Below are 12040 nucleotides of genomic sequence, written 5' to 3'. Positions count from 1 at the left end.
TAAGTCCTAGTGTTCCATACCACTGTAGGATGACTATAGTTAACAAAAATATATAGTTTCAAATAGCTGCAAGGAAGATTTGAGACGATGAATGTGCTAATGACCCTGATTTGGTTGCTCTACGTTATACATATAGAAACATTACTATGTACCCCATGAATATGTTCAATTAAAAGTAGTTTATAAAATAGTCCAAAAAAAGAAGAAGAGCAGAAGCAAAATCAATATTATTGCTCCTCTGGCAGTTGTGGGCAGATGCATGGGTTTTGGCCTTTGCTTGTGAGCCTCTGCAGTGGCCTGCAGGTGTTAACCTCGAATGACCTGTCTCTTGCTGCTGGCAGTTGTTCTATCAGTGATTGTTCTGAGACTTCTTTTTGTATAAAAATGACATATTGTTTATTTTGCATACTGTAATTTCAGAACAAAATGAACAAAATAAACAAAAAACCTCATAATATATAACATCCAATCCTGCTATCAGAGTAGGGAGGGAATGGGGGCTTGACACCCTTGTTTCTTGCCTTCAACACAAGGACAGGAGAGAAAAAAAAACACACTAGACATCAGCAGGGGGAGCAAAGTGGGCACTCGATGATGCCATGGGATCCATGGGGACACTATACAATGGTGAGTTTTCCAGCTATGAACTCCTAATCTACTTCTTCCATGTGAGACGCATCACGCATCCTCGTCACCCTCAAGAGGGGTGATCTCATCAGGAACCACAGCACTGTGTTCCTCTGCTGTCACTTAATCTTCATCGATACCTAGACCTAGGTTGATCATGCAGTAGTTGTGGTTGGAATGGGTCTGGGGATCCTCAAGGGAAAAGCCAGAAGACAGCAAGGCAGTTTCTAACGGCAGCACCACCAGGTCCTTGACTGCCTTGTCATTCTTGTGTGCCTCAGCCTTCTGCTGCAGTGTCTCCACAATGGGGTGGTTGGGGTTGATCTCCAGGTGCTTTTTGGCCATCATATAGCCCACAGTGGAGTTGACCCGAAGTGCCTGGGCTTTCATGATCTGCTCCATATTGGCTGTCTAGCTGTAGGTGCTGGTCACAATGCAGCAGGATGAAGACACAAGCCTGTTGGAGACTGTCACCATCTCAACCTTCTTATCTAAGGTTTCTTTCATGAACTTGCAGAGGTTCTCAAACTTTGCCTTCCTCTCTTCCATTCTCTTCTTCTCCTCCCCATCCTCAGGTAGCTCCAGGCCCTCCTTGGTAACTGAGACCAGGCTCTTCCCATCAAACTCCTTGAGTTGCTGCACACGTAGCCATCAATGGGCTCGATCATATATACCACCCTGAAGCCCCGCTTCCATACTTGCTCCACAAAAGCTGAGTTGGCAACCTGCTCTTTGCTCTCACCAGTGATGTAATAGATGGACTTCTGTATCTCCTTCATGTGAGAAACATACTCTAACAAAGATATCATCTCATCTCCAGACTGGGAGGTGTGATAACACAGCAGCTCAGATGGGTGGCATCAGTTAGTGGAGTCCTTGTGGATTCCAAGCTTGAGATTTTTAGAGAATGCCTCATAGAATTTCATGTAATTCTCCTTGTCTTCCAGCAGCTCAGTGAAGAGCTCAAGGCACTTCTTAACAATGTTTCTGTGAATGACTTTCAAGATTTTGCTCTGCTGGAGCATTTCTCAGGAGATGTTCAGGGGAAATCCTCAGAGTCAACCACACCACAGATAAAGTTGAGACACTCTGGTATCAACTCATCACAGCTGTCCCTGATGAACACACGATGGACATAGAGTTTGATGTTGTTCTTTTTCTTCTTGTTCTCAAAAAGATGAAAGGGAGCCTAAGGAGGTATGAATAGCAATGCCCTGAATTCCAACTGACCTTCTACAGAAAAGTACCTGACTGCCAAGTGGTCTTTCCAGTCATTGGTGAGGCTCTTACAGAATTCTCCATACTCCTCTTGGGTGATGTCTTCAGTGTTTCTGGTCCAAATAGGCTTGGTCTTGTTTAGTTCTTCCTGATCAATGTATTTCTCTTTGATCTTCTTAGTTTTCTTCTTCTTATCCTTACCACTGTCATCCTCCTCATCTGAACCCACATCTTCCATCTTGGGCTTTTCTTCATCATCTTTATTTTCCTCTTCTTTCTCACCTTTCTCTTCCTCTGCCTTACCATCACTAATTTCTTTCTCTCGTTCCTTCTCCAGATAAAGGGTGATGGGATAGCCTAGGAACTGAGAGTGCTTCTCTACTACTTCTTTGACCTGCATCTCTTCTAAGTACCCTGTCTGATCTTCTTTAAGGTGGAGGATCACTTTGGTACCCCTACCAATAGGCTCACCATGGTCAGCACACACAGTGAAGGAACCTCCAGCAGAAGACTCCCAGGCATGCCATCATCATTGGGCTTTGTGATCACAACCACCTTCTCTGCTACCAGGTAGGCAGAATAAAAGCCAACACCAAATTGCCCAATCATGGAGATGTCTGCACCAGCCTAAAAAGCCTCCATGAATGCTTTCATATGAAACTTGACAATGGTTCCCAAATTATTTATAAGATCAGCTTTGGTCATGCCAATGCCTGTGTCTACCAAAGTCAGGGTATGTTCCTGAGTATTGGGGATGATGTCAATTTTCAGCTCTTTACCACTGTCCAACTTGGAAGGGTCTGTTAGGCTTTCATAGCGAATCTTGTCCAAGGCATCAGAAGCATTAGAGATCAACTCCCAAAGGAAAATCTCCTTGTTGGAATAGAAGGTATTGATGATAAGAGACATGAGTTGGGCAATTTCTGCCTGAAAGGCAAAAGTCTCCACCTCCTTCTCTCCATGGTGCACTTCCTCAGGCATCTTGAAAAGAAAAGGCTTACACGTATTAAAGAGCAAGGTAGGCTGGCTGTCCAACACACAGGCAGCACAAACGCTGTGCCGGAGTGACTCCAGAGCCGTTCTGTGACTTTTTCAACTTCCAGGTCCTCCAAAAGGTGGGGAGAATCTGAGAGCTGGAGGGAGCTCTCTCTAGTTCTTTCCTCCTCGTCTCTTCTAAGGATTTTGTTAGCATCTATCTCCCTTTTTATGTGAAATACCTGGAGTGTATTTTTCTTTTTTTAAATTTTTTATTTTATTTTTATTTTTTAGTTATTATTATTATTATTATTATTATACTTTAAGTTTTAGGGTACATGTGCACAATGTGCAGGTTTGTTACATATGTATACATGTGCCATGTTGGTGTGCTGCACCCCTTAAGTCGTCATTTAGCATTAGGTATATCTCCTAATGCTATCCCTCCCCACTCCCCCCACCCCACAATAGTCCCCAGAGTGTGATGTTCCCCTTCCTGTGTCCATGGGTTCTCATTGTTCAATTCCCACCTACGAGTGAGAACATGTGGTGTTTGGTTTTTTGTCCTTGTGATAGTTTGCTGAGAATGATGATTTCCAGTTTCATCCATGTCCCTACAAAGGACAGGAACTCTTCATTTTTTATGGCTGCATAGTATTCCATGGTGTATATGTGCCACATTTTCTTAATCCAGTCTGTCGTTGTTGGACATTTGGGTTGGTTCCAAGTGTTTGCTATTGTGAATAATGCTGCAATAAACATACTTGTGCATGTGTCTTTCTAGCAGCATGATTTACAATCCTTTGGGTATATACCCAGTAATGGGATGGCTGGGTCAAATGGTATTTCTAGTTCTAGATCCCTGAGGAATGGCCACACTGACTTCCACAATGGTTGAACTAGTTTACAGTCCCACCAACAGTGTAAAAGTGTTCCTATTTCTCCACATCCTCTCCAGCACCTGTTGTTTCCTGACTTTTTAATGATCGCCATTCTAAATGGTGTGAGATGGTATCTCATTGTGGTTTTGATTTGCATTTCTCTGATGGCCAGTGATGATGAGCATTTTTTCATGTGTTTTTTGGCTACATAAATGTCTTCTTTTGAGAAGTGTCTGTTCATATCATTTGCCCACTTTTCGATGGGATTGTTTTTTTTTTTTTTTTGTAAATTTGTTTGAGTTCATTGTAGATTCTGGATATTAGCCCTTTATCAGATGTGTAGGTTGTGAAAATTTTCTCCCATTTTGTAGGTTGCCTGTTCACTCTGATGGTAGTTTCGTTTGCTGTGCAGAAGTTCTTTAGTTTAATTAGATCCCATTTGTCAATTTTGTCTTTTGTTGCCATTGCTTTTGGTGTTTTAGACATGAAGTCCTTGCCCATGCCTATGTCCTGAATGGTAATGCCTAGGTTTTCTTCTAGGGCTTTTATGGTTTTAGTTCTAACATGTAAGTCTTTAATCCATCTTGAATTAATTTTTGTATAAGGAGTAAGGAAGGGATCCAGTTTCAGCTTTCTACATATGGCTAGCCAGTTTTCCCAGCATGATTTATTAAATAGGGAATCCTTTCCCCATTGCTTGTTTTTGTCAGGTTTGTGAAAGATCAGATGGTTGTAGATATGCGGCATTATTTCTGAGGGCTCTGTTCTGTTCCATTGAGTATCTCAATAGATGCAGAAAAGGCCTTTGACAAAATTCAACAACGCTTCATGCTAAAAACTCGCAATAAATTAGGTATGGATGGGATGTATCTCAAAATAATAAGAGCTATCTATGACAGACCCACAGCCAATATCATACTGGATGGGCAAAAACTGGAAGCATTCCCTTTGAAAACTGGCACAAGACAGGGATGCCCTCTCTCACCACTCCTATTCAACATAGTGTTGGAAGTTCTGGCCAGGGCAATTAGGCAGGAGAAGGAAATAAAGGGCATTCAATTAGGAAAAGAGGAAGTCAAATTGTCCCTGTTTGCAGATGACATGATTGTATATCTAGAAAACCCCATTGTCTCATCCCAAAATCTCCTTAAGCTGATAAGCAACTTCAGCAAAGTCTCAGGATACAAAATCAATGTACAAAAATCACAAGCATTCTTATACACCAATAACAGACAAACAGAGAGCCAAATCATGAGTGAACTCCCATTCACAATTGCTTCAAAGAGAATAAAATACCTAGGAATCCAACTTACAAGGGATGTGAAGGACCTCTTCAAGGAGAACTACAAACCACTGCTCAATGAAATAAAAGAGGATATAAACAAATGGAAGAACATTCCATGCTCATGGGTAGGAAGAATCAATATCGTGAAAATGACCATACTGCCCAAGGTAATTTATAGATTCAATGCCATCTCCGCCAAGCTACCAATGACTTTCTTCACAGAATTGGAAAAAACTACTTTAAAGTTCATATGGAACCACAAAAGAGCCCGCATCGCCAAGTCCATCCTAAGCCAAAAGAACAAAGCTCGAGGCATCACGCTACCTGACTTCAAACTATACTGGAAGGCTACAGTAACCTGGAGTGTATTTTTCTGACTGTTGCTGACTCTCCCTAATAAGATTTTACATAGGTAAGCAAGTCTATGAGTGAGACAGAATGTGAAACATCAGATGTTTCAAAAAGACAGAAGCCTGAAGAGGGCTTTGGAAAAATATAACCTGCCATAAATATTGCTTTTGATAAGGCAGCTATTTGCGGGACAGAGAGGCTATCAGCATTTCTAGGCAGTCACTGGTTCATGTGAAAGAATGTACCAATTTTGGAGTGCTACAAAAACAAAACAAAACAACTCAGGACGCTGTTTTGTGAATGGAAATTCCTGAAAACAAAGCTCAACAAAATCTTGGGAGGTGGTGATACTTGAAAGTCAAAAGTGATTCTAGAGGATTTTAAGGAGAGAGGGCCAAGAAGGAATTTTACAATCTCCACCGGTCTGGGGATGCTCCCTTACCTTTTTCAGCCCTATGTGCAAATGCTGTCTTGTCAGCGGGGTCCTTGCTGAATGTTGTTTGCAATAGCACTCACCTTTCCCCTCCACCTTCACATCTGGCCCCAGCTTCCGTCTCAGCTTCATGTTTCTCCATGACATTGGTGGAGTGTCTTGACTACAAGTTGTCCAGGTTCTTGGTGTTTTGAACAACGGATTGGACAAAATGCACAGGAAAGCAAGGAGAGAATGAAGCAATGAAAGCAGAGATTTACTGAAAATGAAAGTATACTCCATAGGATAGGAGTGGGCTGATCAACAGCTCAAGGGCCCTGGTTACAGGATCTTCTGAGGTCCAAATATTCTCTACAAGTTTTCCATTGGCCACTTGATGTACACCCCATGCAAATTAAGTAGTGGCCCGAGATCAGTCTGATTGATTGTGGAAAGCAACCAATCAGAGGCTGAAGTTACAAAGTTATACCCATGCAAATGTCTAATTGCCAATTAGAGGCTAAATTGAAGTTATAAAGTTACACGCCTATGCAAATGAAGACTTGACACACAATTTGTCTGACTGGTTGTGGAAAGCAACCCATCAGAGGGACTTTCAATTTTCCGTCTGCCACGCAGTAAAAGGGGAGGGAGGGAGTTGCACAGGGAGTAGCCTCTGGTCCTTTTGTTACTTAGGTGTGAAAAGTTGGTGTTTTCCTTTCAATTTAGTTCTAGGAAGTCAGTGTGAATCAGCCTTAGGTTCCCTGCCTCCAGACCCTATTCTTCTGCCTCAACCATGGTACATGGAACAATCTGATACACTAACTATGTATTTTGCTGCTTGTCTCTCCCCGCTGAATTCCATAAAGTTAGACATGTTGGTCTGTTGTGTTTCACTGCCATATCTTCAATAACTTAAATTGTACTTGGCACCTAGAAAGCACTCAATAAATACTTGTCAAACAATTGAACCCCACTGCCCAAGATATAACCACAGCTAATTTGTTTTCTTTCCTTCTTATATAAATGTATATTTAACAGTTCTATATGGAGGGAATCTTGGATTCTTAGTTTGTTTCTATTTATATTTTTCCCCGACTCAGCCTGAAGGAATGTACCTCAATGGAAAAGAAAATGAAGATGCTCATTATTTTTCAAGGACTTTAGGTGTGGAGTGGATGGGTGAGTGTAGCATGGTACTTAGCACTTGGTTAGTCTTCTTGCCCTGTTTCTTGCTGGGCTCTTATGATGGTGTCTGAAAAGAGAAAGATACAACAATTAAAAATAAAGTAAAATTACTTGTTGCTGAAATGCCTGAAAGATGTTGCTTAATGAGACAAAGCTATACAGATAGTAGGTATTTCTTCTACCTTAGGAGGCAGCAATCTGGCTTCTTCAGGCTGGGGTTAGGCACAGGGGCCTGAGTGTGAGCCAGGGGATCCATCACCTGGAGCAGGAAGTGGCAGAGGGTGTCACCTGAGCGGGTGCAGCAGGGGATGACAGCATGACAGGCTCTGTCCCACAGCCAAGAGGACTTGCTTTCCAAACAACAGCCTGTATGTTTTCAGGCACACAGGAGACACTCTGTGACTTTCTGAATGAGTTGGAAGGAATTTAGGAGGCAGGGGCTCCCGCAGAGCCTGACAGTCCTGTTTTCTCACTATTATTGTGGACTCTATTTCGCTGTCAGGCTCGGGTGGCTTGAGAAGCCACAGATGATACCTTTGCTGCTGCTCCTACTGCAGTGGTTGCAGATACTTTACCATGTCCCTTCCCCCACCTGGTGTCACCCCTGTTCTCCCACCGATATGGTACTATGGCACCTTTGAATATGGCTGCTGAAGGGAATGTATTATGCTGATTAGATACTTGGTTCTCTTTAAGTTCTTTGTCAAAGTGGTATTATTGAGCTCTAATTTGTCAGTAAACACAAATCCTAATTGGAGGTCTGAAATCTTATGGCAACACGTGTTGTCCAAACAATCTAGATGACTGAGAACAGCCCTGTCTGATAGAACTTTCTGCACTGAGGGGTGCAGCAGCCACCAGCCACATGTGGCTGTTGAGCCCTTGTACTGTGGCCAATGGGATAGAACTAGAATTTAAACTTTATTAATAATTTTAATTAATATGAATTTAAAATGTTAGTATCCACATGTGGTAGTGCAAATCTAGAATATACATTTATGTTTTAAAGACTATAATCTAAGTGTAAACACAAAAATTAAATGCAAATGTAATTATTGGAGGACAGTAGTCTAGGTGACATCTGGCTTGAGACCTTCTGTACTTTGTTCTCATGACCATGTGATGATTTTGATGGCTGATCCTTGATATTTAGGAAAGGGATGCTTTTGTCTCATCCCAGTAAAAGGATAAGCTTATTTGCAAATTAAGAAAATGACCACAAGGTAATCCCAGCACTTTGGGAGGCCAAAGTGGGTGGGTCACTTGAGGCCAAGAGTTCAAGCCCAGCCTGGGCAACATGGAGAAACCCTGTCTCTACAAGAAATACAAAAACTAGCCAGGCATGGTGGTTTGCTCCTATGGTACCAGCTACTTGGGAGGCTGAAGTGGGAGGATTACTTGAACCAGGGAGGTGGAGGTTGCAGTGAGCTGTGGTTGTGCCACTGCATTCTAGCCTGGGCAACAGAGAAAGACCCTGCCTCAAAAAAAGAGAAAGTGACCACAGGATAAAGAAATTGTTATTAGTCTAGGTTTTCCAGAGAAACAGAAACAACGGGACACACACACAGACACACACACACACACTAAGAGATTTATTATGAGGTTGGTTCACATGATTACGGAGACTGAGAAGTCCCATATCTGCTGTCTGCATGCTGGAGACCTAGGAAAAGCCAGTGGAATAGCTCCAGTCTGGGTCCCAAGGCCTGAAAACCAGAGAAGTCAATAGTGTAGGTTTTAGTCCAAGGGCAAGAGAAGACCCATGTCCAAACTCAGACAGGCAGGAAGCAAAAGGGGCAAATTCCTCTTTCTTCTGCCTTTTTGTTATCAACACATTGGATGATACCAGCCCACATTGGGGAGGGCAATCTACTTTATTGATCCACCAATTTAAATGCCAGACTCATTCAGAAACCCCCTCTCAGGCACGCCCAGAAATAAAGTTTAATCTTGGCACCCCATGATGCAGTCGACAGGGAATTAACTTTCATACCATCCATCCAGTGTATCAGCAAGGGATGGATTCTCTGGATGTGCTGAACCAGTTTCTAAACCTCAAAGACTGATGACCAGAGCCGGGATTGTGATGCTTTCCAGAAGGAGATGCCCCATGAGGTCTCGCAACTGGCTGGTCACCCTGTGATGTCATCTCGACTTCACTGCCTATAACTGTTTTTAAAAAAATCAGTGATAATCACTGTAACTAAGAAGACAATTACGCATATTGAATTGCCACTTTAGACCAGGCATTCTGCCAGGTGTTTCACTATGAGTCATTTTAGTTTTCATTTAATTCAAGTTTGCAATGAGCAGTAATTTTACCCTTATGTATACATGAATCAACTGAGCCATTCTGCTCTGGTCTCGTAGCTAGAATGAAGCACTTGGCCTTGAACGTGGGACTTTGGTTCCCAAAGACAGGATTCTTCTTCTGTGCCACCTTGCCACCAAAGATGTGCTGAAGGTAGCTTGAGGAATTCAGGAAATGTAGTTTTATGCACTTGCATTGAAATGAATGAGCTCTTCTAAAGCAACAAAGTATAAACTACCATAGTTCCCCTAAAGCATACACCCACTTAGGTTTTCGGCTTCCATTTTATAGAGCATATGTTTAAAATGAGATCCTCTGCAGAGTCCTCTTGTGAGCACTTTCGTTGTCTTTGAGAGATTTATCAAAAGATTCTTGTTTCTACCAGGCTCTTGTCTACAAAGAAACTATTTGTTGTTCACAGAGGCCCTCCAGTTGCAGGATGGGGGAAAAACCATAGTATTTCCTGGATAGTCTGAGTGAGCAGAAGTGGGTCCTCTGGGCACACAGGTTGTATTTGATCTTGGACTTCGCTAAAGTGTCAGAATGCCAGAGCAATGATGCTGCCTTTTGCAGCTGTACAATAAAAGAGACATAAACCAGATATTTGATGTGACTATAGGTAAGGGAACAGAGTGGTTGACTTTTTCCCAGCAGTCCTGGCCCCAAGAATTGTGGGTGGGTTATTGACAATAAGCAGAGAATGCTGCTGAGAGGAGGCATTCCCAGAGCATCTGATGTGATGTTTTCATTTTGAAGACATGCTTAAGTCACCTTGGTCTTCAATCTGGGGAGAAGCCTGATGTGATTTGGCTGTGTCCCCACCCAAATCTCACCTTGAATTTTAGCTCCCATAATTCCCATGTGTTGTGAGAGGAACTTGGTGGGATACAGTTGAATCATGGGGGCAGTTTCCACCATATTGTTCTGATGGTAGTGAATAAGTCCCATGAAATCTGATGGTTTTATAAGGGGTTTCCCCTTTCGCTTGGTTCTCATTTGTCTTTTTGCTGGCCGCTGTGTAAGACATCCCTTTGCTCTTCCTTCCTCTTCTGCCATGATTGTGAGGCCTCCCCAGCCATGTGGAATTGCGAGTAAATTAAACCTCTTCATTTATAAATTACCGAGTTTCAGGTATGTCTTTATCAGCAGTGTGAAAAAGGACTAATACAAAGCCCTTCTGTGATGTGCTGTGTGTGAGCACATTCCTTTGAGCTTCCTCTGAACAGATTCTGGATAGTGCCCTCAGAAGTGCTTCTGACTCAGATTTTACTCAGCAACCATGTGGGTCTGAGATGAGCTTTCTTTATTTTCAAAAGAGTCCTTTCTGGCAGAGTGGGTTGTGGTGGGAAGAGTGTGGATTTTGGAGTTGGGCAAACCTGGTGTCCATCCTGTCAATGTCCTTGCTTAGCCCTGTGACTTTGGGGAAGTCATTTCTCCTCCAGCTTTATTGAGGTGTAATTGACAAATAAAAATTGTATATATTTAAGGTGTACAATGTAGTGACTTGATATATGTATACATTGTAAAATAATTATCAGGGTCAAGCTAATTAACACATGTATCACCATTTTTTGTGTATGTTATGATAATGCTTAAGATCTACTCTCCTAGCAAATTATAAGTGTACAATACAACATTATTAAGTATAGTCATGCAGTACATTATACTTATGCTGTACATTAGATCCTCAGAACTTATTCATTTTATTTCTGCAAGTAGGAAAGTCATTTCTGAATGGACAACTGTAATAGAGCCTTCTGGTGTTATCCATATCTAGTTATTAGACCATGGAGGCGAAACAAAAACTGAGAAGCTTTAAAAACACAGTAATCAGAAGCACATGTTTCTTAGCAGTCCTAGTGCTCATGCCATCACATGTCATGTGGCTCCTGGGAAACTCCACTATACCCTTGTGAGGAGATGAGAATGAAAAAGGCAAATAACATGTCAGTATTATTAAGAAAGAATTTTGACCTTGCAGACTCTGAAAGGATCTTCAGCACCCCAAGGAGTCCCCAGATCACACTGAGAACCACTGTTGTAATATTTCAAATCCGTGTTTTAAATACAGATACCTCCGAGCCTTTGCACAGGATGTTCTCTCTGTCTGCAACACTCTTTCTCAGACATTTTCATCTCCCACTCCCTTAGCACCTTTGCATAAGAAAGGTCTTTGCTACCTTTCTTAATAAAGCTTATCCTGACCACCCCATTCAAGTTGCAATTACTGCCCCCCTACCATCACCACTCAAATTGTTCCTTATTCTGCTCTGTTTTTTCCACAGCACTTACCACCTTCTAATAGTATATTATTTATTGTAATATTATATAATTTACTTATTTACTGTCTATTCCTGTTAGAACATGAGTTTCTTGATGGATTATTTTGTTCATAGATCTATTCCCAGCAACTGTAACCATATCTGGCTTGTAGTAGGTGCTCAACAAATATTTCTGGGAAGGAATGAAGGAAGAGAAAAAACTCCATGAGATTAGACATGTTTAAAAAATATTTTTATTGACGAATAATTGTATATATTTATTAAGTACAATGTGACATTTTGATATATGTATACATTGTAAAATGTTTAAATCAAGCTAATCAACATATCTATCACTTTACCTACTTACCATTTTTTCATAGTGAGAACATTTAAAATCTACTCTTTTAGTAACTTTTAAGTGTAGAATACATTATTATTAACTATAGTTGACATGTTGTGCAATGGATCATGAAAACTTATTCCTCTAGGCACTTTTTTTTTTTTTTAACTTTAAGTTCTGGGATACAT

The 12040-nt window shown here is 41.5% G+C and overlaps 1 pseudogene; it reads right to left on the bottom strand.

Annotated features, from left to right (window-relative positions):
• Positions 1–650: 650 nt before the first annotated feature.
• LOC100611893 (heat shock protein HSP 90-beta-like) lies at positions 651–2852 on the bottom strand (annotated as a pseudogene).
• Positions 2853–12040: the final 9188 nt, after the last annotated feature.

The sequence above is a fragment of the Pan troglodytes genome, chromosome 3, assembly GCF_028858775.2.
Source record: "Pan troglodytes isolate AG18354 chromosome 3, NHGRI_mPanTro3-v2.0_pri, whole genome shotgun sequence".
In the NCBI taxonomy this organism is placed as follows: domain Eukaryota; kingdom Metazoa; phylum Chordata; class Mammalia; order Primates; family Hominidae; genus Pan; species Pan troglodytes.
The sequence above is the reverse complement of the archived record's forward strand: the minus strand, read 5'-3'. Positions and strand labels throughout refer to the sequence as shown.